The sequence below is a fragment of the Marmota monax genome, unplaced genomic scaffold (assembly GCF_021218885.2).
Source record: "Marmota monax isolate L192 unplaced genomic scaffold, Marmota_monax_Labrador192_F-V1.1 WCK01_AAM20220418_F8-fsc00010, whole genome shotgun sequence".
Lineage (NCBI taxonomy): Eukaryota > Metazoa > Chordata > Mammalia > Rodentia > Sciuridae > Marmota > Marmota monax.
In genome coordinates this window covers 5,194,180-5,221,250 of record NW_026692321.1, presented here as the reverse complement: position 1 = coordinate 5,221,250, position 27,071 = coordinate 5,194,180, and the positions used below count along the sequence as shown (strand labels likewise).

General features: G+C 55.1%; 1 long non-coding RNA gene across 1 annotated transcript; it reads right to left on the bottom strand.

The window, feature by feature from the left end:
- Positions 1-941: 941 nt before the first annotated feature.
- On the bottom strand, positions 942-27,071 carry LOC124090808 (uncharacterized). Its single transcript, XR_006851230.2, has 2 exons — positions 27,027-27,071; positions 942-1,912 (listed from the first exon to the last, which is right to left on the bottom strand). It is a non-coding gene; the product is annotated as an uncharacterized LOC124090808 (long non-coding RNA).

The following is a 27,071-nucleotide window of genomic DNA, read 5'->3' as shown; positions in this document are numbered from 1 at the left end:
CGGCTCTGGCACCTCCACTGCCTCATGTGTCCCAGTGACTCACTGATACTCACTCAGGCATCCCCGGGGGGGGGGGGGTCCTCCAGCTCATGGAAGTGGTCACCTCCATAAGCTTCGACCTTCTTCAGGCTTCCTGCTTTGGTTATCTGAAGGCAAGAACCTGGTGGGGCCCAGGTGGTGAGCTGACCACAGAGTCCATTTCCTCTTCCTGAGCACACAGTGTGGACTACACTCCCCAAGTCCCCTTGCAATTAGGCATGGCCGTGTGACCCACATGGAGCCCAGGAACGTGGGCAGAAGTGATTTGCTACCCTTCTAAGTCTAGCCTATGAAATTCTTCTCTTCTAATAGGTAGGTTGGAAGAGAGAGGACCTTGAGGATGACCTTGGGGAGCCACATATTGAACGGGGTGGTTCCATGGGATGCAAGAAGCCTGGGAAGATGGCTTCCTAGGAGAGTAGCCCCACCAGGCACACACAAATCGACTACTGCTTGAAGATATTCAAATGGGTAAGTCCATCTGTTACACAGCTAACACTGCCTTACCTAGAATACCTGGCTTCATCTCAACTCTCCACCCCACTCCCTGTACTCAGAAACCAAGTCCCATCAGTGACTTACTCCCTCTGAATCCCCACGTTACTAGCTCTGGCCTTGCCATCCCTAAGACCTAACCCGCCTATGCCCACCCTTCCCCAGATAGCCACCTCCCCTTAGTCTGAGTCCCCAAGTGCTCACACAGAGAACAGCCTGAACCCCAGCCTCAAGGGAGATGTGAGCGTGGGAAGATGAACCAGGTGAGCAGCCTCCCTCAGCTGGACCCAGCCAACCCTCAAGACACTGGATTTCATAGAGGTTTGTTAAGGAGCAAAAGTTAACTGGTATAATGATTTTGGGGAGGGGTACTGGGGATTGAACTCAGGAGCACTTGACCACTGAACTACATCCCCAGCCCTATTTGGTATTTTATTTAGAGACAGGGTCTCACTGCTTTGCTTAGTGCCTCGCCATTGCTGAGGCTGGCTTTGAACTTTAGATCCTCCTGCCACCACACGCAGCAATAATTCTTAGATTTCACACATGCCTGCCAAAAGAGAGCCTGGTTTTTTTCTTTGCTTTGTCTTGTCCCTTCCTCCAAGTCTAGAGCATGTCAAAAGCAGAGAGAGTGACGCTGGTGCACCAGGAATGGCCAGGACATGCAGAGCCAAGGAACAGAGGGGACAAATGGAGCCCGGATGAGATCATTTGAGCCCAGGACACCTAGTCATGCAAGCCCAAGATAATCTTTCCTTTTGGTCTCTATTTCTTCACTGAGCAACCCAAAGGCTCCTGGCTCTTGAAAGGTTCCTTCTTTCCCTGTCTCCTGAGCTCCTCAAGGGCAACAACTTGGTTTCATTCATCGTGTGTCTCCTGTGTCATCACAGACACAGGACATGGGCTTGATAAATGTAAACTGTCCACAATAAATGTTCAACCAGAAAGAACTGACCCAAAAGTGTTGTCCCAAAAAAGCCCCAAGATTCCATCATTCTTCACTGAAGAGCACTTTTCCAGAAAAATCTAGAACACACTAGGAGGGAGGAAGCCTTAGGCCCATCCAATCCAGTTTGTTCCCATCCGGTCCAGTTTACTTTCTGGGACTCTGGAGGTCTTGATCGATGATCCCAAGCCTGAGTCCTCAGCACAGGGCAGCTTGTGGAGATTCTACTGCAAAGCTGACAGGAATGTCTCCAGGCACAAGGAACCACAGGAAGAGGAGATCAGGGGCCTGGAAATGGACGTGAGGCGGGCGTGATTCACCAACAGGGAAGGCATTATGCAGGGCTGTGCAGAAACGGATCCTGTTTAAAAGGCGACAGTTTGTTTAGCTGTAATTGCAGGTCTCACCAGCTGATGGAAGTTCTTTCTGTCCCTAGAGAAATTTAATAGAGCAATAACGGTTTTAATGACACCGCTCCCAATACTCTAGCCCAGCGCAGGGTGCCATACGGTCAAAGTGCTCTCAGAAATGGGCATTAATCAACCTCCCAGAGTAGCTGTGACCTGCCGCTCTGAAGGCTTTCTTCCATTGTCCCCATACATCTTCAGTGGGTGTCCCTGGGATGGGTAGACTGAGGCAGGGAGGCACCACTGTACTCAGGTGAAGAAGGGGAGACTCTGGGAGGCCCTGTCTCCTCCTCCACTGCTCCTGCAAGGTCCAGCTCCAAGATTTAGGGACCACCTCAGGCAAGAAGGCCCTTTGGCCTCAGAAAGAGCTGGTTCCAATCCTGGCTTCCTCATCACTGGATCTGTCACTGTGGGCAAAGCATTGAGCACCTGAGTCTCCGCTTCATCCATCAAAGTGTGCTAACTACGCCTCCTTCATGGGGTGCTGCTGTGAGGGCCCCAGGAAACAGTGTTGTAAACCTACACATCCACACCCCACAGAAGGCCACAACACCCAACAGGGGCCACGTTGCCCTCTAGAAAGGAAACAGCACACAGGCTGCAAGTCCCCGAGTCCACACGCACTCCTGAGTCCTGGCAGCAGGTCACCAGAGAGGGTGCCTTACGACAGCCCCCCACCCTGCCTTCTGGTCTCCCCACGGCCTGCTTGTCCTGGGGCTGCAGGAGGAAACCCAGGAAGCAAGGTCAACCTGAGGGCAGTGAGGGAAACCGAGGCAGGGACCAAAGTGCATCTGGGGTGCATCCTCAAGCCCATGTGCAGAGAAGCCAGTGACTGGTCCACATGGGGCTTCCCTGACTCTGGCTCCAGATACCTGCACCCAGACCCAGAGTGCGGGTGACCCAGTGTCTCTGTCATCAGGAGGAGTCCAGCGCAGCAGGCCCGTGCAGGAGCCTCCCTCAGCTCAGTGTTTTCGGGCTTGGGCCAGGCTCTGAGTTCACTAGAGAGTTGCCATGAGCGTTGGCTGGGGACACACTACCCTGTGGGTTTGCTCTATGTGGCAGGCTTGTGTGCCTTTACAGAGCTCTGGGCAAAGTGACAACACACACATTTGCTTGTCATGGTGCACAACGGGGGTGGGCTCAGCAACACCTCCACCCCCAGCAGGGAGTGCACTGGCCAAGTCCAGAGGACAGGTGGGATGACTCCCTCTCAGCGTCCACAGTTAAGAGGGCAGGTGGGGAGCCGACAGAGGGTCTCCTGGTGGGGGCAGGTGTAGTTCTTCCTCCCACGTGAACTCCATTAGGAGAGAGAGTCCCTGCCCTCACCTAGGGTGACCACCTTTGTCCGGGATGTTGTCATTAAAAGTCTCACGTCCCAGGGGACGCTTCATCCTGGGATGCTGGTTATTTCTGAGCCCAGGACACACATGTAGGAGAAGCTGAACAAGTATTTACTGCATGAACAAATAAATTCAATTGAGTTCAGAGTAATGCCGTCTGACTGCACAGGCTCATCAGGGAGGTGACAAAGCAGCCTATTTCCTGTGTGCCTTGCACTTTTCAATCTGCCTCGATAGGTCCTGCTGCTCCTGAAGGTGCTGGGTGGAGAAGTTCATCCTCCTTCTCACGAGCAAGCCTGAGCCATCCTGCCTGCCTCCCAGCTCTGGGAAGCCACGGGTCCAGGGTCACTCCTGGATGGGAGGCCCCAGCAAGGGGGAGGCCAGTATGATGTGAGGTCCCAGGAGGGCACAGAGAGTCTCAGGGTCCAGCGCCCTCCTGCCCCCCGTCATGGAGCCCCTCCTTCCGGGGCCTGCTGGGTCTGCACGTTTTTATAGCAAGAAAGAGCGAGTCCTGCGTTTCCTTCCAGACGTTTCTCAAAAGCGTCTTGGCAGAGGGTAAGTTGGAAGTGGTCCCAGTAAAAAACGGGCTTCTCCTTGCCCAGGAAGGAGGGAAGCTCCCCGGAGTTCAGAGGTGCCCGAGGAGGGAGGGAGCAGAGACACTGCACCAGCCGCAAGACCCTGGCAACAGCCAGCAGCTTCTGGCTTGAAGCCGAGAGAGTGCCCAGTGCGGTCCAGCTGCAGCAGACAGACAACCATGACCTCACTGCAGGTAATTAGGAGGCTGCGGGAGGCAGCAGTCGCAGGCCTCACCTGAGGGGAGAACAGCCTAACCTGCCCCAGCCGGCTGTGCATCATGTCACAGGGGCAGTTGAGAAGTCTGTCTCAGGAGCAAGAGGGTCACCGCCTTCCTGGACACGGGGCAGTTAAGATCCATCTCTGAACTCTGGGGAGAATATTCTGGAATCCTTGTGGACTGCCAAGGCTTGGTGAGTCTGTCTCACACTCACCGCTGGGCACAGACCCCTGAGGAGCTGCCCTGGCTGGGTGGGAGACCCTGAGGGGACACAGGCACCCGTGAGCAGCTAGGCTGAGGGGTGGCACTGGCTGGTCACCGGAAGAGTCTGCAGCAGAATTCTGCCTTCTGGCCCCTCCCTGCCCTGCTACCTTCAGACCTCTGGAGAGCAGGTCCATCCCCTGCTTTCCTTCCCTCTCTGCAAAGCCATCCCGTGATGTCCCTGTGCAGAGCACAAACAGGGCTTGGTCCCTCCATGTCTTTGGATGTGCAGGGTCCACTGAGGATTGGGCATTTGTCTGGGGCCCCCAACAGAACACAGTACAGCAGAGAGTGGGGGAGGTGCATGGCCAAACACAGGCCATCAACATGGAGGACAGCAGAAGCCTTGGGCCACCCCTGGCGATGGTGAACGTGGCATTGCAGGTAGTAGGTGAGCACTCTGCCTCTTTGCCTGCTGGGTGAGTCAGAGAGAGGGCTGCTCTTGGCCTGGACCTTAGTGACTGGGCCACAGGGAGTCTAAGCTGGTCCCTAAGCCCCGTATGGCTTGGTGCCTCCGTGCTCCATGTTGGGCATGATTATAAAGCAAAGCTCTAGGAAGAACTCTTCTATGGGGAGGAAGAAGCTTGAGACTGACAAGCCCTGGTGTTGGTGGCCAGTGGGCAGGCAGGAGGCCGGGCACAGGCAGCCTTCTCCAGAGCCCTGGCAGTGACAACTCTACTTTCCCCACGTTTATTTTTTGCTACAGCCTCTCTGGCAGTGTCCATGCTGGGCCCTGGAGTGCCTCGCCTTGATCAGCAGAGCTCATTCGGCCCGTGCAGGACTGTGTTTGGGGCAACGTGGCGGCCCTGAGCAGCCGTAGGAGCATTTCTGCAGGAAGGCTCCCAGGGACCACTGGGCCAGCCAGGCCTGACATCTCAGAATGAGGCCCCTCTAGTTATGGGGCACACACTGCCAGGGAGCTCCCCTTGATCCCTGGCAAGAGGTGGAGAGCTGGGGAAACCCTGCAGGGGAGAGGAGCAGCAGCCCCCTGGGGTGGAGGCAGAGAGGGCGATGAGGCATTAGGGCTGGGCCACCAGTGCCTCCACCAGTACCATGCTGCTCCCTCAGTCTGTCCAGGCTGGTCTGAAAACGACTGGGGCTGCAGCAGACACCCTCGTCCATCTGTAAATGTCATCCACATCCCAGACTCACCTGTGTGCCTGTCTACCTGAGAGCCCATCTTGACCTCTGCTCCCCACCTGACCCTGAGTCCCCAGGTTGACATTGCGGGACTGGACTCCTGTCTTGGCACCCTGGCCTTGCCTCTGCCTCTGCCCTCAGCTTTGGACAGTATGAGGAGATAGTCACCCCTGCCCTTGTCCACCTGCAGGTGGGGTTGGCTTCTCTGCCAAGTTCTTCCCTTGTTGGCAGAGCCCCCCTGAGGAGCAGACAGGAGCGCTGGTTATCGTCCCTACCACTCCTGCTCCCTCATGGGCAGGTGAAGAGCCCTCAGACACCACAGAAGGCCATCCCACACTCCTGTCTCCAGCACGCCTTCCCTGGACTCATTTTTGCCCCCGCTACCTGGCACTTGCTGCTCTCCCTTGGGGTCCTCCAAGCCTCTCCATAGTGGGGGCGGCAATGTCTGGGCGCTGCTGCCAGTTTGGGCTGTTTTGCAGAAGGAAGTGTGGGCTCTGGGCTCTGGTCTGAGGATCTGGGTGCTGGGGTTGCTTCCGGACTCCAGTGTCACCTGCCTGCTATGTCACTGATTGTCATAGGAAGCTCATCTGGCTAAAGCCATTGTTCATTTACCTGCTAGGAGCAAAATAATGTAGCGCCCTGTGCAGAAACACCCTCTTGGCCACACAGCTTTGGCCCTGCTCCCTGAATAAGGTGGCCTCAGAGCCCCACGGAACCCCACTCCTCCCACAGCCCAGCTTGTCACCCCACGGTGGGACCTGCAGAGAGCTAGCTCTGCACGGCTGGCCACAACTAGACAGCACACCATCCTGCTCCACACAGAAGGGATCACCCGTCACTGCTGCCAGGTCACCTGATGTAGAGGACTCTGAAGAGAACTGAACCCAGGGTCAGACGGCTCTGAACTTGAATCCTGACTCTTGGGCTTCTTAACCCAGGACCCTGAAGCAGGTACTAAATGTCCTCAGCCTGTTTTCCTCATCAGTCAGTAAGCCTCCGTGGGTGAAAGCTGACCCCCCTGTCAAGGGCTGTCCCCAAAGTCAGGATCTGGATGCTACAGGGAGAGCAGAGGGGAAAGCCAGTCTGCAGGCCCACCAGCTAATGAGGATTACCACACTGGAGTCCACGTCTAGGGGTCTGCAAGGGCCACTGAAGACGGCACTCGGGAACACCCAGGGCTACCAACTCTCACCATTAGCATTTGGTTTGTGGGTGAGTTCTGGAGGGTCTGCATGTTTGCCAAGCAACCTGCTAGTTCCCTGGGGATGTGGCCCATGCTCCAGTCCATATTCCCTCGGGATTCAGACTAAGGGCCCTGGAGGTGTCCGTGAACCTGTGACTTGGGAGTCTGTAGCCACCTCAGCGCTTAGACTCATTTCCTTGCCTGAGGGGGCAGGGGCAGGAACAAAAATTCCCATTGCAGAGTAGAAATCCCTGCAGGGGCCATCTTGGGACAATGTCACTCCTGGGAGTATGATTGGGTGACACCTGTCAGGATGGCTGTGAGCAGAGGGCATAGGGCTGGGTATGGGGACTTCAGGCTCCAGACAGAGTCCCTTGCCCCATGAGCACTGTCTCTCACTCTACTCTGGGGCAGAGCCTGGAAGGGGTTAGCATGCTCCTAGTCCCCACAGGCAGAGCCACCCACCAGCAGGCTGGCATGCACACATGGGCACACACATGCATACATGCACACATGCCACTACCATGCACACCAGGCACACACAGGCACACCATGCCACTACCACGTACACACAGGCACACACACCACTACCACGCACACACAGGCACACACCATACACCATGCCACACACATACCACTACCACGTACACACAGGCACACACAGGCACTATACACATACAAACCACACACGTGCAAACCCGCTCACAGCCCAGCCAACCCCTTGTGGAGCTCCGAGGGAAATAGAACAGCTGCTCTCCTCCCTGTCCTCCATTCACGGCCCTCAGTCCGTCCCTCTGGTTCTTGGGGCTGTTGGAGTGGCTCCCCTGCCTCAGCATGGCCAGCCCTGGCCTGTGACTGACTCGAGGGACTGCAGTTGGAGCCCTGCAGTTTAGGGAGAGGAGGGCCACCCAGAGGGCGGGGAGCCCAGCTGCTCCTCCACCGGACAGCAGCTCTCTGGTCAGAGCAGCAGCTTGGGGAGGGGGGAGCACCAGGTGGGGGACACCAGGTGGCCGGCCAAGCCCTCAGGGCTTAGCTTGCGCCCTGCTGAGCTGCAAGAGCAGAAGCCAGATCCAGATCCGCTCAGAAGCCAGGCTGGCTCTGGGGTCAGAGCAGGCAGGGCACCCTCAGGGGCAGGGACATCCACCCGAGTGCTCAGGATACCTGATCTCCATGGCACCAGACAGCACTGGGATTGGGGGGACATAGAGAGGGAAGGGACTTGGCCCCAAGTGGGAGGGAGCTAGGGGGAGGCGCTGAGGTTGGCTAGATACTGCAGATAACCCTGCCTCCCGGGAACAGGTTCAAGTCCAGTGTTGGTGCTCACTGATGTCTCCTAGGATCACGTAGATCCTAATGTCCCCTGCACCTCACCTTGGGATTTCAAAATGACATAAGGCTCGGGGGAGTCCTCCCATAGCCTGTCCCCACGCCACCTTCTTGACTGAGCCCAGGTCCTCCCCACCTGACCCCCATCTGCTGTCCCTGCTCCTGTTTATTGCTCCCGGTCACCTGGAATGTGTGGTTATCTCATTCACTTGGGTGTGCCACCTAGCAGGACGGGCACGTCACAGGCCCTCGGGAAACATCTGTGGGGAAAACCCGGGGGAAAACAAGAGAGGGAAGCCGCAGAGGCGCTGCCCTGCCCCCGTCCTGGTCTGCAGCAGTCCCAATCTCACCCTCTGGGAGCAGACCAGGACTTGGGCAGGGCCCGGTCCTGGGTGCTACGACAAGGACGAGCTACAAGGTGTGGATGGCTTTCTCACTCAGAGCAGGAAGTTTCCAGACAGATCTCTCTTTCCACGGCTGCTGGCTCTGCCTCTAAGTCCCCATTGGGTTCTGGAGCTCAGCAGGAGAGGGACAGGCCGGGCATCCTTCATGCGTATTTCAGAGATACCTAGATGCCACCTGCTTCTGTAAAGTGCAGACAGGGCTGCACCCATCTCTGAGGACGAGAGCCTGCATGAACCTTCCTGCACTGAGAACTTCCAGGCTCCCGTCTTGCTCCCAGCCAAACTCTCTGCTGCCACCTATGAGATGTGCCACCATCCGGCCTCTGCCCTGACCCCATTCCCCACTAGGCACTCCCTGCTCCCGGGATCCAGCCCCCTGCGCCTCCCATCTTCACAGCAGGGACCTCATCAGTGCTTTCATGCACGGCTCGGCCGACTGGGACGGTCCCCCAGGTGAGCTCAGGACCCTCACCTTCTGCTCCAGCTCTTCTCGCCCACCCCCTCCTGGAGGCTAGCTGCCCACCCTAACCCCTTTGCCTGCTTATTTTCTACGTAGCACTTTTACCACCTGACAGCATTAGTATGACTATTTGGGACCGGGGATTGAACCCAGGGATGCTTTACCACTGAGATACATCCCCAACCCTTCCTTTTTTTTGAGACAGGGTCTCACTGAGTTGCTGAGGCTGGCCTGGAACACGCAAACCTCCCGGCTCAGCCTCCTGAGTCACTGAGATCACAGGCATGGGCCACTGTGCCTGGCTCTGATGTATTGTATTTTTATTTATTTGTTTTTGTCCTCTTCCCCCTACCCGACTTGAATGAGTGCAGGAGGGTAGGCTTATGTCTGTTTTGCTCACTGCCGGGTCTCCTCTCTCGCTAGAACAGTGCTGGCACACAGTGGGTGCCCTGGCAATATTCATGAATTGAACAAGGAGAGTCGTAGAAAGTGTCTACTCAGTAAGTACTGGCAAATAAAAGGCACTCAGTAGATGTCCTGGCTGGAGTCCTGTGCAGAGGGTTGGCAGATTTAGCAAGTAAAAATATAGGCTGTCCATTCCGTTAGTGACCAGTACTAGGTAACCACCTGGTGGTCATCTGACCTCGTATGTAACGGGGCATCCTCTCCTCATGGGGCCATCCAACCTGTGCTGCCCAGGCCTCCTGGTATCTTTCTCTCCCTGTCCTCAGAGATCCTGCTGTGCTGTGACCCAGCTGAAAAGATTGGAATTCCCAGCGGCCTTGTAGGAAGGCAGTGTCCCCAGAGACGGTCTGGGGAGTGCAGTGTCCAGCTTGCCCCACTTGGGGAAAGCACCACATCCTGCCCTGTTGCCCAGGAGCGTGTCCCCTGCAGCCAGCCCTGGGGTTGTCCCCAGCATTGTGACTCTGTTCAGAACCAGATGTGCCTGATTGAAGGCTGTGAGATCAGAGTCTGATGAAGTCACGGCAGGAAAGTGCTGGAAGCCGGAAGGCGACCCACACCCTCTGAACCTCCCACCGCGATCCCTCCCCAGGCAGCAGCATTCGGCTTGCGGCTTGCGTGTTGGAGCCCAGGCCTTTTCAGGAATATTCTGTTTCCCTTCCCAGCCTGCTCTCACCCTGGCCTCCAGATGGTCCAGGGAAAAGCAGGCTCTCTGCAGGAGGCTGAAGGCCGCACCACAGCTGGCTTCCCGAGACCTCCCTTCCCCGAGGCCGCACCACGCCTGCTCAGAGGCTGCGCTCTCCCTTCAGCGCCACCCCTCTGCAACCAATCAGAGACTGGGTGGGAAGGCCAGAGAGACCAAGAGCAGGGCCACTGTCCCAGAATCCCTGGGAATCAAGGAGCCCGCAGAGCCCTGAGCCCCTCGAGGACCTCCCAGGTCAGAATTCCTGGGCTGGGGCCTGGGAATATGCCAAGCGTGGTCACAAGTCCACAAACCTCCAGGTGAGGGGACGTCAGTAGGACAGAAGCAGGGCAAGTCTGTTAAAGGAGCCGGGTCTCTGGGACTAGCAGGCTCCTCCACCCGGGCCCAGGCCTTGGCCTCACAGCTCCTTCCTTTTCTGCCCGGCCAACAAGCCTGTGCTGGGCTCCCCCATGCAGAGGGAGCCTGGGTGCCCAGGCAGGGGATCCCACAGGTCCTCCAGAAGAAAGGCCACTCTACGAGGTCTTAAGCTGGAAGGGTGTGTGGTTGAGGGGAACAGCATGGGCAAAGGATGGACTTGGAAGATTAAGACTGTGCCGCTGGGAGGTCCAGAGGACGGCAGGGCAGGCTGCTGCCCAAGAGTCACGCTGGAGAGTTGGCTTCATGCCGCAGGTTGGGGAACCCCAACTTTGAAACATACAAATCACTCAGAGAATGTCCAGTTAAACATAACTGCTGACTTCAGCTTCCAGTGAGCACTATTAAAGTGATGATCAAGTTCAAAAATCCAAGTTTAGAGGACCCGGGTCCCTTGCAAGGCAGCAGCAAGGCAGAGGGAGCAAAACCAAGGAGAGAAATTGGAAGAAAATCAGAATATAGTAAGTATGTTAGGTTCCCTGGCCAGCCCTGCCCACTAAGCTACCACTACCCCACAGAAGGCAACAAGAGTTTATTTATTGGAGATTTTGAAGACATTCTGGAATTGAAGCTTGCAAAGTACTGGCATATAAAAGGCGCTCAATAGATGTCCTGGCTGGAATCCTGTGCAGAGGGCTGGCAGATTTAGCAAGTAAAAATATAGGCTGTCCACTCGTTAGTGACCAGTACTAGGTAACCACCTGGTGGTCATCTGATCTCGTATTTAACAGGGCGTCCTCTCTTCATGGGGTCATCCAACCTGTGCAGGAGCACAGTGGAAAGGCAAGGGTGAAGGGTGAGAGGCTAGGCAAAAGTGTCACCATGGCTGTAGGGTGCTCTGCCTGTTCCCCATGCCCTGGCAGCAGGGCTCATACCCTGAGAGCAGGAGATTAGAGGAAGAGTTACAGGAGAGATGGACCCGTCCCCAAATAAATGCCTGCAGGTGACACATTGGGAAGCACCTTTAATAGAAAAAAGTCTGTGATTGCCTAATGACCCTCTATGGCACAGACCAGGCAATGAGGAGAGGAACTATATAAGGAGCAGAAGAAAGAAAAACTAATCAACCTCCACAGAGAGACTCGAGAAGGCGCTGCCTTCTAGAAACGAACAGGTGCTAGTTTTAAACACTCTTAGGCAAAAACGAATTCCTGCAAATTAAAACCACAGCCAAAAGGAAAAGCTGAATAGAAGAGTTGGACGCTAAAATCTCCTTGAAAGATGGGAAAAGGAGAGGAAAGTAAATAAAGCGATTATTCTAGGAGCCTGACATCAGGAATTTCAGAAGGTTGAAAGACCAGTTAACCAAACAAGATGCAGCAAAGTATGTGGGGCCCGTTTTTGTTTTTGTTTAAGTAACAGTCAAATTTGCAGAACTGAAAGGCCCAGCTCTCCCGGATGAAGGCCCACCCCTGGCCTGGCACAGTGGTTCCAGAGCCGTGTGGTCCCTGGACAGCAGCGCCATCCCTCCCTCCAGGGGACTGAAGCACCGTACGTCTGGAGAACCACTGGCCCAGAACAGAAAGCACACATTTAAGAAAGCCCAAAGCACCTGGGATGGGCGAGGTCCTAAAATGCTTCCAGAAACATAAAGAAAGCCCTCATCCAAGGGAATTAGAGCATCACTGATCTCCACAGCAGCCCTGGATGGGCATGTTTTCCACCTGAATGAACACAGGTGAAGGTAGAGGAGACACATGGTTCAGACCCGTAAGGAAGGTGCTCTCTAATACTCCACGGCTCTCATGCATCCTTTCTTAAGGTGCTGCTAGATGTGTACCTTGAAATGAGGGAGCAAGTTAGTAAACTAAGAAATAGGAGCACGTGGGATCCAGGAAATGGAGGGGGGAGGACACTGAGTTAAAAGGGAAGCGAAGGGAATGCCCAAAAAGATGGCCGACACTTTAGATTAGATCCTGCGAGTGTCTAGGAGCGCTAGAGTGCCAGGTGCTGGGTAAACATGGCGCACCAGCCACTCTCCTCAGAGAACTTAGAGTCTTGTGGGGGAGACTGATGACTGCGCCCCATTTCAGTGCAACGCAGCAAGTGCCTTTATAGGAGAGGCAGCAAGGGGGCCACCTAACCCAAACTTGGAGATCAGAAAGTCGTCATGGAGCTTGAGCCCCAGGACAGGACCAGAACAGGGCCAGGCCAAGGAGAGCCGTGAGCCGTCCAGCCCGCCATTATCCATAACCAACCTCATCTGCAACCTTAACCCCGGGCCGCCTCCTTCCTCTAGAATCTCCCTCCATCAACTCTTTAAAAACAGACTCTGTGTAGCCAGGTGTGGTGGTGCACACCTGTAATCCCAGCGACTCAGGAGGCAGAAGTAGAGGATCACAGGATCGAGGCCAGCCTGGCCAACTTAGAAAGACCAGTCTCCAAAAAATAAAAAGGGGCTGGGGATATAACTCAGTGGTCGAGTGTCCCTGGGTTCAGTCCCCAGAACAGGGGGTGGGGTGGGGTTACTATGAGAAGATTATCAAAACTGATTCAAGATAAAACAAAAATTCTGAATAGATTTATAACTAATGGTTGAATTAGTAATTTTAAAGCTTCCTACAAAGAAAAGCTCAGGCCCAGGTGACTTCATCAGTGCATGCCACCAGAGAAAAATGAAAAGAATGATTCTCAGTCCTTCACAAATTCCTCCAAAAAAAACAGAAAAAGAAGGATGTTCTGGTTTGGATCTGGGCCGTCCCCTCCAAAGCTCATGTTGTAGAAGCACGTTTTAGGCAATGTTCAGAGATGAGCCGATTGGACTGTGAGGGCTGTAATCCCATCAGTGGATTAATCCATTTGATGGATTAGTAATTCGAATGGGCTACTGGGTGGTAATGGTAGGCAGGCGGGGCCATGGCTGGAGGAAGTAGGTCACTGGGGGTATGGCCTTGGGGACTCTTTCTGTCCCTGGCCCCTGCCCCACTCCACCCCCTCTCTCTTTCTCTGCTTCCTGGCTGCCCTGAGGAGAGCAGATCTCCTCTAACAGCCCTCCCCTCAGGCCCGGAGCAATGGAGTTAGCAGACCATGGACCATGACACTGAGCCAAAATAAACTTTTCCTTCTGTAAGTTGTTCTTGTCCAATATTTTGGTTATAGTGGCACAAAGCTAACTAACACAAAGGAGTACTGCCCAATTCAATTCTGAGGCCACTCGTATCATCCGAATGCCAAAACCATACAGAGACCTCAAAAGAGAAGCCAACTACACACTAATATCCCTTATGAATGGCAATGCCAATGTCCTCAGCCAAACACCACATGGAACCCAGGAATATGTACATACACCAAGACCAAGGGCCATTTATCTTAGGAACCCAAGGTTGTTTCAACATATGAAAGTCACTCAGGTAATGCACCACAATAATAGAATACAGGTCAAAAGCACCACTTGATGACCTCAATAGACACAGAAGAAACATTCAACAAAATTGCACACTCTCTCAAGATGAAAACACTCAATAAAGTAGACACAGAAGGGAGCTTCCTCGCCTGATAAAGGACCTCCGTGAAAAACTCTCAGCCCACACCATGTTCAACGTTGGAAGACTAGATGCAGGCCCCGCAGATCAGGAGCAAGAGAAGAACTCACCTAGCCCCTCCACTCAGCAGGTACTGAGGCCTGACCATGGAAGACAAGCAAAAATAAAGACATCAATAAGTGGAATCCATTGAAAAAGAAGTAAAACCATCTCTATTCACAGATAACATGATCTTGTGCAAAGAAAATTCTAAGGAATCCACCAAGGGAAAAAAATAAATAAAACAATAAAAGACATAAGGCTAGAAAAAAATATTTTAAAAGCTATAAGATGAAGAAACAAATTTAGCAATATTTCAGGACACAAGATCAATGTACAAAAATAAATCATGCTTTTCATACACTAGTAATGAACCATCCAAAATGAAATTAATAAAATGATTCCAATTTATAACATCATCCCAAAAAAGTACTTGGGTATAAATTTTACAAAAGAAATGCAAGACTGGTCCCTGAAAAACTACAAAATATGGTCAAAAGAAATGAAAGACCTGAATAAATGGAAAGCTCTCCCAATGTCTCAGATCAGAAGGCTCAAGGCTGTTAAGATGACTCTTCCTGAAGTCTTATAGACACAGTGTAACCCATCAAAATCCCATCTTGTTTTTGTGCAGAAATCGTTAAGCCGATTCTAAAATTCATGTGGAAATACAAGGGACTTGGAACAGTCAAACGAACCTGATAAAGAACAAAGTTGGAAGAGTCATGCTCCTAGATTTTAAGTCTTACTACAAAAGCCACAGTAATCAAGACAATGTGGAGCTGGCACAGGACACAGGCATATAGGTCAATGGGACAGAATCGAGAGAGTCCAGAACTAACAACATTTAGATCCGATCGATCTTTGATAATGGAGCCAAGGTAATTTACTGGAGTACGAATTGGTTTTTCAATAAATGATGCTGAAACAACTGGACACACACATTCAAAAGAAATTAACTGGGGCACCCGCCTCACACCAAATACAAAAATTAACATGAATCAGACTTGAATATAAGAGTGAAAACTATAAAACTCATATAAAAAATGGGTATAAACCTTCATGATCCCTGGATAGGTAATAATTTCATAGATATGACACCAAACTACAAATTATAATCAATTGGAATTAATGAAATATATTGTTTTAAAATTTACAGTGCTAGGGATTGAAACTTTGGCCTCATGCATGCTAGGGAAGTGTTCTACAGCTAAGTCTCATTCCTAGCCTTGAAATTCATCAAAATTTTATAAAAGACGCCATTAAGAAAATGAAGCTACCTTGAAGAATGGGAGAAAATATTTGCAAATCTATCTCATAAGGGTCTTGTATACAGAATATGCAAAAGAATCTTACAATTCAATAATACAAGACAAATAACTCAATTAAAAGTGGGCAAATAATATGAATAGACACTTCTCCAAAGAAGATAAACAAATGTCCAATACAGTAAGTACATGAAAATATGCTCAACATCATTAGCGAGTAGGGGAATGCCGGTCAAAATCACAGTGGGGTAGCACCTCACCTTTGTGAGGAGGACTATAATAAACACAGGTGGGTGATAAGGAGTGTTGGGAGGATGGAGAGGAACTGGACTCTCATACTTGCTGGTAGAATTGTACAACTGTGCAGCTGCTTTGGGAAATAGTCTCATAGTTCCTTCAATATTAAACATAGAGTACCATGTGACCCAGTATTTCCACTCCTAAATATACACACCAGAGAAAAGTAAACATTTAATAAAAAAAGAAAAAAATCATGTAAACATAAAGAAAAAAAAACCTTGGATGGATGTGAATGTTCACAGCAGTATGATTTATAACAGCCCCAAAGAAGAATAACACAGATGTCTATCAACCTGAGAACGGGCCTCAGAGACAGGCCCAAGTGAGACACACCTGGAAAGACAAACTTGCAAAGATCCACAGCCCAAGAAGAGCGGCTGAGTAGGGGACAGTTGGTGCTCAGGGGTCCAGAGGGCGGCCACTCCCAGGATTATGGTGTTAAATAACATGGATCCCTGAGTTGGAAACCCCCATCCTCTGTCTCCCCTTTTCTCTTCGGGGAGACTTCTAGATCCCCCTCTGGACTGGGAGAAGCCTGGGCTTCTCTTGCAGCTGAGAGGCACGTGGACATTGCCCAGCTGGCCCACGTCACAAAGAAACCGGCCCAGCAGGGACAACGTCTCCAGGACCCTTGACCGCAGCCTCACTCCCAGAGCGAGGCGCACCCAGCAGGGGTACCACTTGCCAAACTCGAGGAAGGGACTGCCAAGGGGAGATTTTGTGCCGAAGCAGGGATGAAAGCCTGAAGCCTACGTGGCTGCTCTGTGGATGTCCCCGGCTGCAGGGGCGAGGCCTGTGGAGCAGAGTGCCCAGAGCACAGGGTGGCAGACCCCAAGGCAGCAAAGTCAGCTGGGGAACAGGACCGTAGACAGCACAGGCTCAGGAACCAGGGCTGCTGAAGGGAGAGGGGACGGGGCGGGGGGGGGGGGGGGTGCGGGCAGCCAACCAAATGTGACAGCAGGCCTGGGACCTGGACACAGTGACAGCCCAGCTCTGAGCCACTCGACAGAGGGGCTGGAACCAGAAGCCCCAGCCCCATTGCTCAGTGGTGCGATGGGCTGGTGGTTGCCAGCACCTAGTAGGTGCTCACTAGAGGGCTCTGTCCTGCTGGGGCAGCCTCGGCTCCTCAAATGAAAGCATCTCCCGGCCTCCTCTTTCCTGCTCCGTGGCCTGGGCCTCCTCATGGCCCACCTTGCCCACATGGGGCCTCCCACTGGGCCAGCCCTGCGTTTCTCCTCCTACTCAGCCGCCAGGGAAGAAGCCACTTCCTGCAAACCTCTTCTCACGTCACTCGGCCCCACTGATCAATATTAACGAGGACAATAACCAGGGCTTATCCGGCAGCTGTCGTACCAGATGCTGCAACGCGCACTCCCCTGTCACCTTTCAGAAGCTCATGGCTGCCCAGGAAGGGCCTGGGTGGGCACCCCCAAGGAACCCAGCTCCTTCCGCAGGCCAGGCGTTCCCAGGGGACTCCCTGGACCTGCGGCAGCTCCCCGCGGGGGCAGTTGACCTCCACGTAGTCTGGCTCTGGAGCTGTACTGGGCTGGCCTTGGGCCTCGAAGCCCTCCGTGGCCTTGGCTTTCCTGTCCGCAGGACAAGGGGACTGGAGGAGCCAGGTGCCCCTGGGCTCCCTCTCACCCCCCCCCCCCCCCCCCCCGCTCTGTGATTCTGCCCTGAGTGACAGTCGCTGGAGCGCTTCACGTGCTTACGGGAGTCCTCATTTCCTCGCTTCCATTAATACAGACGCATATTTTTAACATCCTCCAGTGCCCTCAATTTCTTTTCTCATTTTCATCCTCATTTCAATTACCCCTTGGGACTTGGAACCTAATTTTAGCGAAGGTCAAATGCAGTTTCCTGGGCCGCCTCCTTTCCGTACCTTCACCTTTGCAGAGCAGAGAACAGCAGGATGCTCTGGACTATTTCTGTCCCCTGACATCTGGGCTTAGGTGGGGGCCCAGACTTGGCAAGGAAAATGCTCACCTGACCTCCACGTGGAATCTGGCTGGTGGTGGTGGTCTGGGTGCCCGTTAGGTCCCACATCACTAAACAGGGACCCAGAGCTGCCAGAGTGCTAGGGTATCTGCTGCAACCTCCCACTTGTATTTATGGAAACTGAGGCCCTGAGGCGACTCGGTTCTATGAGGACGCCAAGATTCAGCTGAATTTTGAGCCTCAGTTCTGTGACTTAGCCCCAAGAGCACCAAAAGGAGAGGGGGGTTGTTCCCGGTACACGCAGGCTCCAGGCTGCCGCCACACAACACAGCGCTGTCTCGTAGGCAGGAGACCCAGCACCCCCTTGGCTTTTCCTCAGAGCAGGCTCAGGATGGGCCTGGCATGGAGATAGGTAGAAATCAGTGGTTCATGCATGTCACAGCAAGGTGCGGGTCCAATCTGCCCTTGGTAGAGCTGTACATGAACTTGAGTGTTATTAGGAACATCAGGTTGGATACCAAGTGCCCTTGTTTGAGCTGGTTCACAAGAATCCCCTGTATCAAGAAAAAGAGGCCACTGGACAGGAAGTAGAGGCTTGGAAGGGGTGGAGGGCAGTGGAGAGGGTTTAGGTGACTGGCCAAGGCATAGTTGCAAGAGCACCAGTTTCATCAAGTGGCCCGTCTGGCCTTGGTGTGGACTGTGAGGATGATGTCTCGAAGCACCAAACTCTAGACCCCTCTGTCCCTGACTTGACCTCACCCTCACCCCAGCCAGGCACCTTCAGTGGCCACGGGCAGTCTACAGGGACCTGCAGGTCAGCTCTCCCCCGTCTCCTCCCCTCACGGCCTCCACCCACAGCCCAGGCCAGGACTCCTTCCTTCATGACTGCCCGGGCCACCTTGTGTGTGTGAGTAGGCGAGGCTTGCAGCCGCTGGCTGATCCACAGTTACTGGAGCTGCTGGAGAAGGGAGGGGGCTCAGGCTCCCCACTTGGAGAGGATCATTGGCTGCTCAGCTTGTGGAAGGGCCTGGGACCCCCCCCCCCCCAGCCAGGTCTGCGAGGGAAGGGCTCCCGGAGTAGTAAGCAGGAAGTGACCTTAAAGAGAGAACGCCTGCTCCCAGGCCCAGACAGCTGCGCACAAGGAGGGAGCAGGGTCCACAGTGCCTGTGTCAGCCCGGCTGAGCCCATCTCAAACATTGCCTCCTGGGGACCTCCCACCCCTCAGGTGATAATAGTCACCTGGACACACGGGTGGGTGGACACTCCAAGCAGGCAGGGGAAAGGGGGCCAGGAAGGAGGCCTGAGGTGGCATAGCTTCAACCTCAGCTTCTCTGGTGGGGATGGTCTCGAAGCCCACTCTCTCCAGGTCCCTCCCTCTCCCGCCCTCAGCCGGGCTCCACGCCTCCCTTCTACCTGGAGATACTGCCTCAGGACTCGTGTGCTGGCCTCCCCGTCCTGTCTCCCAAGACTTCCCGGCAACACCTTGACCTCAGTCTCCGCCCTCCTCATCTCTGGTGTGGAGTTTAAAGATGCCTGTGTGATCGTGCACGTGAGTAAATGTGTGTGGGTGGAGGGCTCATGCACCTGGGTGTGTGTGGGTTTGTGTGTACGTGTGTCTGCACGTGCTCTATGAGGCCTTCTGAGAGCCAGGGGTCCCCTGGATGCACACACCAGGGTTGATGGGACTTCACAGGGAGGCCAACATCAGCAGCCTCATTTGACCCTGGAGGACACGAGGCTCAGATGCTTGCTGAAGGCCCCTCCCCTCCCCGTGCTGCTTGGTGTACCGGGTTCTTCTCGCTACGGTGTCAGTGGGGTATGTGTTGGTGAGTGTGACCATAGTATCTGCTGACGGGTCCTCAGTCATCCACCAGGTTGTGGAACCTGGCACCGTGAGACCACCGGGGAAGGGACAGAGTGTTCCTAAGGGAGTCGCTGCCTCCTTTGAACCATTCCCCTGGAAAGTCAGTGTCCTCCAGGGCAGGCCATGCTCACCCCCTGGAGTCCCTTGCACTAGCCTGGCACTTCACACACGAGGCTCTCAATGGCTCTAGGCTGGGCCTGAGGCATGTGGGTGCATGTCCCCTCCCACCAGCACTGGAGTAGGACCTGCCTCTTCGCAGCAGGGGGCCTCATGTTGGGGCCAGCCTCTCTGAGGGACAGGGTACAGGGTGGGAGGGGTTCACACTGAGGACAGAGGCTCTAGTGGCTTGGCACAGGTGCGTCTCCCTGGGGGGGCCATCACCTTCACCCCTGGGGCACCTTCAGAAGGGTCAGCATGAACCCACGATTGCTCTGGGCTGGGCAGGCGTCATGGAAATTTCCTCCGGTGACTCCGCTTCCCAGAGTAGCCTGCCCTCACTGCTCCCGCCCCTTGCCGCAGCCCAGCTTCCTAATTGCACGGAGCCCATGAAAGCTTTTCAGAGCCTCTGGGATCTTTTGGCTATTTTTGCCTTCCATTTGGAAGAGAAGTAAGTGGGTACGGAGGTGTGACCCGAGCACCCTGGGGAGGGGTGGGGGGGAAGCCTGAGAAGGGGGATACCCTCCCCCACCCTCCTGTCAGACCTCTGAAGAGACCCCAAGGAGGCCACCCCCTGAAGCCTGGGCCACCAGAAGACCCTGCAAAAAGCTGGGTCTGCGGAGGAAGGGGACATTATGGGACTTTATGGGAATCCACCAAACAGGAAAGTTCATTTGGGAACCAAGATATCTCATTAGCCAGTCCTCCATCCAGTGAATTATCTCCCCCATGGGCGGGTGAGAAAGGAAGGCCCAGCCCCAAAACTCTGGTGGTAGGCCTATGCTCCTTCCTGCCTCGCCCAGCTCTGGGCCTCTGAGGAACACAGAGCCTCGTCCCCTTGACCTTCCTCTACAAGAGCTGGGTGGAAGGGCTCCTTTGGACCATTCCCCTGGAAAGCCAGGGTCCTCAGGGGCAGGCCAGCTCACCCCCTGGAGTTCCTCCCGCTAACCTGCAGGACGGCAGGCACCTACAGACTCTCAGCCCCCAGGCTCAGAACTGATGAAAGACAGAGCCAAACACTATCCTAGACAAACCAAGGCCACCAATGTGGCCCATGGTGATAGGACATGGAAAGAATCATCCACCCTGAGACCCCGCCAGAGGGTCTGCAAGGTCGAGCAGGTAGGGAGAGTCAGGGCCAAAGAGACATCCCTATGACTGACAGCCACAGTCCATCCAAGAGGGCAGAACTTCTGACGGCTCCGCCTCCAACTATGCCCCCAACTATGCATGTCCCTGAGCAAGTCACAAACCCCCTCTGAGCATCAGTGTTCTTACCAGCAGAGAGAAGGGTGGAATCGAAAGACCTCAGCTCTACTGCCTTTAAAGACAGGAGAAAAGTGGTCTCATCTCTGGGGAGGGGACTGTGGGCATGGCCCTTATTCTGGCTTTCATTGCCTTGGGGTGGTGTAGGTGTGGCTGGACCTCCCATCAGACTCAGAGGGCCCAGGTGAGGAACAGGCAGGCAGCGGTGTGTGGGGGTGGGCGTGGTCAACCCCGGGTGCTGTCCAGTGCACAGAGCACGTCTCCTGCTGTTAGACAGAGGCAGCTCTGAAAGACCCAGATCCTTCCAGACGACTGGTCACCAGGCCTTGTCAGCAGGTCAGAAAGCCTGCAGCTGCAGAGGGACCTAGAGACCCCCTCCACCTCTCCACACCCTTTGTAGAGGAAGAAGAGTGACTTCCCAAAGTCAGTAGTGAGACCCCGTCTTAAGCAGATTTCCTCCATCCCAGAGACTCTGCCAGGAGTTCCCTCAGTGTGTCCTAGGAGGCAGGGTCAGTGCTGGAGGAAGCCCAACCCTGGGCAGCCCCTGTGTGCACAGAGGAAGCGCAGGTGGAATGATGTCAAGGTCGAGTGCTGGGGTAGCTCTATCTCACACCAGATGGGTGACCTTGGACAAGGTCCTTGAAAATGGGAAGAACAAAACCCACTTCTGGGAGCAAGTGGGCGGCCTTGGAAAGCCCTGGTGCCTGGGTGGACGCAGAGAGTGAGCTCGCACCTGTGCTGTTGAGGAAGCGTCCAGAGCAGAGGCCACACCTTCCGGCTGGCCAGCTCCTCCTCAAACAGGCGGCAAGAAGGAAAGGACATTCAACCTCTGGCTGGCCCACAGGGGCGCCCTGTCCACCGCAAAGGCTGGCCAGCAGGCTAGGCCAAGGGCAGCTACTGGCCACCTATTCTAACTCCTGCCAGCTGAGGCTGAGCCTTGGTGCCCAGGGCACAGGAACAGGCTACAGAAAGGCAAGAGGTGACCTGGATGTTTCCACAGATCTGTGCACAAGACCACCAGGGCCAGGGCCCTCCAGTCCCACGCCAATGCCACCTCTACTGCCACCTAGGAGAGGAGGAGGAGTCTGCGTGATGGCATTTCGCTTTCATGCCATGCAAACTCCCTCCCCACCCCTCCCTCTGATGGTGGGAGACTTCACACTCCTCCAATGAGACCACTCAGTCGCACGCGCCCAGGCGGGCTGGCAACATTATCTATAAAGAGAATTGTCTCTGGATTGGGGACTAAAACTAGAAAGCATTTGGTTTGATAAATGTCACCTACCTGAGGCATTTTCAGAAGCATATGCAGCGGCAGCCCCACCAACAAACCACGTCAAAGGAAGCCAGCGTCAGGCTGCCCTGTAAGTAATGGCTTTGTACTTTTCCAGGATGCTCCGGCAATGGCCCCCTGGGGACCCATTGCGGAGCCCCGCATGACTCACTGCACCGCAGCAGCCCTTACCTGAGCTCTGCCAAGACGCTCAGCTACAAGACTGCATGTTTCTGGACACTATTCTCTTTGGGTTGGGACCTGCCTTCCACAGCGAAGGGACCCCACACTCCAGCTCATTCCCAACAGACTTAAACTGTGGATGGAGCGGCTGCCTCCTCCTGTCGCCAACGCCTCCCGTGGATCTGACATTCATCTCAGTCCCTAGGGGCTCCGGGTACCATGAGTTAGTCGGAGGTGGCTGAAGAGGAGTGGGAGGCACCTAGCCATGTCTGGCTAAGCTGGTTGTGGGTCCTGCTCTGCCTATGACGGAGATGAGTCCAGGTCCCCAAGTCAGACGGCGAGGGAGGGGGGCTAGGTGAGGCTGTGTCCTCCAGTGGGAGCAGGCAGGTCAGGCCCCGTTGGTCTATCCCTGGGCTGGGCTGCCCCTGAAGGACATCCAGAGGAAGGGCCATCTCCTGAGCTAGCTGGCTGTGACTCCTGGGTGGCAACGGGGAGCAGGAGCAGGGGATCAGAGACGCAGGGAGCCCTGGGGAGGCAGGAGGGACGGGGCAGGTGCCAGGGCAGATGGGAGGGTAGTGCTGCTTGTACTGGGAAAAGCCAGACTGGGGGACTCGGTCTGAGGCAGAGAACAAGGGGCAGCTGACCTCCTGGGAGTAGCACCCTCCTCCCCTTTCCCAGCCCTGTCCCCAAGACTACAGGGTGTCCTGTGACCCTTCATTTAGGCAGAAGCCTTCAGAGCAGCTGAGATATAATAGAAACCAAGGTGGACTTTGTTTTAGGCCCTGGAATTGAGCATCAAAACAGGGTCCTTTTGAGAAGGAAAAAGGGCACTCTCTTGTTGACTTGGTAATAGACATAAACCAGAACCTTCTGAGACTTGGGGTCATGTGCTAGAAGACCAGTCCTAGCAGTGGCTCGTTCAGTGCCCTGTGCCCCATGACCAGAGTGCAGCAGGCTGGGAATCACAGAAGGAGTTATGGGGGATGAACCCACCCTTCAGGGATGGTCCTAGGATGACCGGGGAGGACATTTCTGTGGGCAGTGAGCTAGTGAGGAACCCTTGGGAAATTCCACCTGGTGGCTCAGAGCAGAGATGTCAGTCATGCCTGGTGTCCACCTGGCCATTCCCAACAACACTTCAGGTGGAAGAGGCCTGGCCCCTCCCAATTATGGAGGAGGAAACTTGAGACCCCAAGAAGTTGAAGGACTTGCCTGCTGTCCCACAGCAGCACCAAAACCAGAACCGGACCTCTGGAGCCCAGTCCAAGCTAAAGCCCCCAGACACTGTGACTACTGAGCAGTTCCCACACTCCAGGGAGGGGCCCACAGCCCTGTTCGCTGACCCACTTGACCTTCGTCCAAAGAGTGGGTATTACGTTCTCCACTTTCAGCGAAGGAAACGAAGACCCCAGAGTTGAATCAACAGCTCTAAGGCCAAGAGGGGATTAGGACCTCATCTGCCCAACTTCAGCCAGATCCTGGCTCTACAACCACAACCTCCCTGAAGGATGTCCCTGGAAAGTAGGGAGGGTTGGCTTAGAGCCCAGCAGAGGGAAAGCCCACCTGGAGAGTTCGGTGAGGTGAGGTCAGTAGACCCTGCTGGCTGGGTCAGGGAATCCTCCCTGAGGTGACTAACCCAGAGCGACCTCTCCTCTGCCTGCAGGGCGTGGCCCACTGACCCCCTGTGGGGACGACTGTCCCTTGAACCTAGGGCCAGCCTGTGGTTCCCCCTTCTGGTCCTCTGCAGCGAGGCCGCTCACAGTCCATGGCTTGGGGAAGGCACAGCCTCTTTCCAGCCCCGAGGATGACTGGGTGGGCGAGTCCCATCTTCCCCAGCAGCAAGAACACGAGGGCCACAGGAGAAGCTCTTTCCAAAAGACCCAGTGGGGCAGGACAAGAGGGACCATGCTCCGCCTCTGGGCAGCCCAAGAGAAGCCCTGCTGGCTGGGTCCCTGAGCCCCTCCCACCCACAGGACCTCCTGCACCTGGCCCCTCAGCCCAGACCTTCCTTCCTTAGGAGCCCCCTCCCACCCATGGCCACCATCCACGTGAGGCCCCTTCAGCCTCTGCCACCTGTGCTCCCCGGATGCTCCTGATCAGGGCATCCAAAGTCAAGGCCGAGATCTGTGGTCATCTACGCCTGACGGTTCCTGGAGACCACAGGCTAGACGCCTTTCCTCCTGGCGCAGCTCGGGCTTGGGCCCCTGTGGCAGGGTCACCTCCGTCACTGCTCTTCCTCCTGGCTAGAGCCCGGCTGGCATTAAAGGAGGGGCCAAAGCCACGAGCAGGGCCTTCTAGGGTGGCCTTCCAGGGTGGCCTTCTAGGGTGGCAGGGCTGCCCCAACAAGGAACTCAGATCCCAGCTTCTTCTTTCCCACTCCTCACATCCCCACGGGAATCACAGCGTCACCTTGAGGCCTGCAGGCATTGAATACTGCAGTGCCACAGACACACAGATACACACACACTCACACCTACACACACTCATACCCACTCACAAATGTTCATACACATAGCACGCTCTCACTCATACACACATGCACACACACAAACATTACATGCACAACACTCGCACAATCATGAATATGCACACACACAGCACTCACATACACATGCACACTTGTAACATACTCATGCACACAACACACACACTCACCAATACTCATACTCTCACACACACTCTCAAGCATGCATATACCCAACACATTCAATACTCTCATATGCCTACAAATTCTCACCCATACTCACTCACACTCATCCCTACTCACTCATACACACACAAGCTCACTCATTTGCACACTCTCAACCTTGGTTTGCTCTGCTCTCCTCCCCCAGCACTGGCCCTCCCTGCTGGCCTGGCTCTCCTTGCCTGGGTCTGACCCCTCCCTTCCCCCTGGAAGGGAGCTCCCGTGGGACAATGGCCTATCCAGCCCTGGTGCTTTGAGGTGCCGGGGGAGCTCCAGGTGCAGTGGCCCCTTAGCCCCCATTGCAGGCCAGGGCACCCTGCTTGGCCTCAGCCTGGCCCCACCCCAGGGGCCCCCAGCTCTGGTTAAGCTGCACCCTGGGCTTCCCGGGCGAAGTGCGAGGATATTTGTTCAGAGCTCTGCTGTTTGCAGAGCACCATCCCAGTTACACTCCTTCCACCTCCCCACAAGGAAGGCAGGATTGTCCTCCTGGACAGGTGGACACTTGTGCATAGGAGCCACCTGGCCTGCCCGGTCCCGCCCGCGTTCCCAGGGCTCTTCAGGGCTGCCAGCGCATACATGAGCAGCACCTCCCAAGGCGGCCCTGACTTCCAAAGTGCTTCCTGGATTTCAGCCAGAGGCACTTCCTTGGCAGCCCCAGAGCCTGCCTGGAGCCCGGGAGCCCGAGTGCACAGAGGTTAGAGGCTCACGGCCTCCTCCAGCCTGAACAGCCAGTTCCTTTGGCTTGTCCCCTGCAACCTGCTTTTCCACTTGGCTGGCCTTGGAGCAGGAAAAAGTAGTATTTCTGGTTTGAGGTTTGGGGAAGGAGGCCTGAAAATTTGGTAATTCTGATGAAAATAACCCAGTGTTAGTTCTCTGCAGTATAATGTTCAAAATTTAAATCTCCTTATGAAATACAAACCAGGGATGGGAAGAAGAAGAAGCAACCTCTGGGAAGCGTTTGCAGGAAGTGCCGAGCATGCTGGGCCTTATTCCCTTTCTTTCTTCTCCCTCCAGGGGCAAGAACCGTGACTAGTTAGGATCACCCAAGCTCTGTGCAAACTGACCCAGGCTGTCTCAGGCTCAGCATCCACAGAGGTTTACTTCTCACTCAGACCTGGCCACAGCAGGTGCTCCCAGTCACAGGAGCCCTTCTCAGAGCAGTGGCTCAGGGAGGGGCCCCAGCTCTTTCCAGCCTGGGACGGCCAGGCACAGGCACAGGGCCAGCTTCTTAACAAGGAACTGCTCGCTCCCTCCCCTCGCCGTCAGCGGCTGGAGCTCACTCCCAGGATCACCCAGCACTGTGGGGAGGCTAAGGAGCCAGCCAGGGAAGATGAGGAAGGGACGGGGACAGCGTGCAGCCCTTCCTACAGGGAGGTGGCCTCTGTCTGAAGATGAATGGCAAGAGGCTCAGGCTGGCCTCCTCTGAACCAGGATGGGACTCAGCTCTCAGAGCCCACCTCCTGCTCGGTCCCCGTCTTTCCAGGCTGCCTGGATTGGAGATGGGGACAGTATTCCTGAGGGCCGCTCTTCTTGTAGAGCTCACCGTCCCAAAGAGAACACTCCAAGGCCCAGGAGAACAGTCCTAAACAGGACAGAGAGGAATGGGAAGTGCCACAGCAGCAAGGGCTCAGGAGGACGGCTGCATGCCTGGGGGCACGCGGAAGTCCCTGAACTGACCTCAGGGCCTGAACTTAGTCTTGACCTGGGCGTGCCTTGCTGCTGGTGCAGCCCTCCCTGGGGCAAACTGGGAGCACCAGCTGCAGGCACACGCTTGCCTGTTGGTGGTCAGGCCTCAGTTTCCCCAGCAAGGCCCCCACCCTAATCAGGTCACCTCAAAGAGGAAGATACATTGGCCCCACTCTGACTGCTGGGGCTGCTGCCCAGGAGCAGAGTGCAAACACCCTGCTGGGGTAGGCCCTGGACTGCTCAACCCTCCAGCCCCAGGGCACCCCGAGGCCCCCACCCCCACGTCCCACCCACACTCCTCGGCCCATAGAATCCCAGGCTCAGGGCTTCCTTGCTGAGCAGTTTGAGACAGGGACCCTAGAACCCACAGCTCAGAGGTACACGGTGTCCAGAGGAGGTCCGGTTCCCGCCTCCCCTGTCCGGGCCCTTCTGCTGACACCCTTCCCTCTCTGAGTCCTTCTGTTTAAAAGAAAAAAGGCTGAGCTCAAAGCCCAGGTGGGGAAGGGACTCACCCAAGGTCGCCCGCACCTTAATAAGCCAGGTGTATTTGTGCTGCC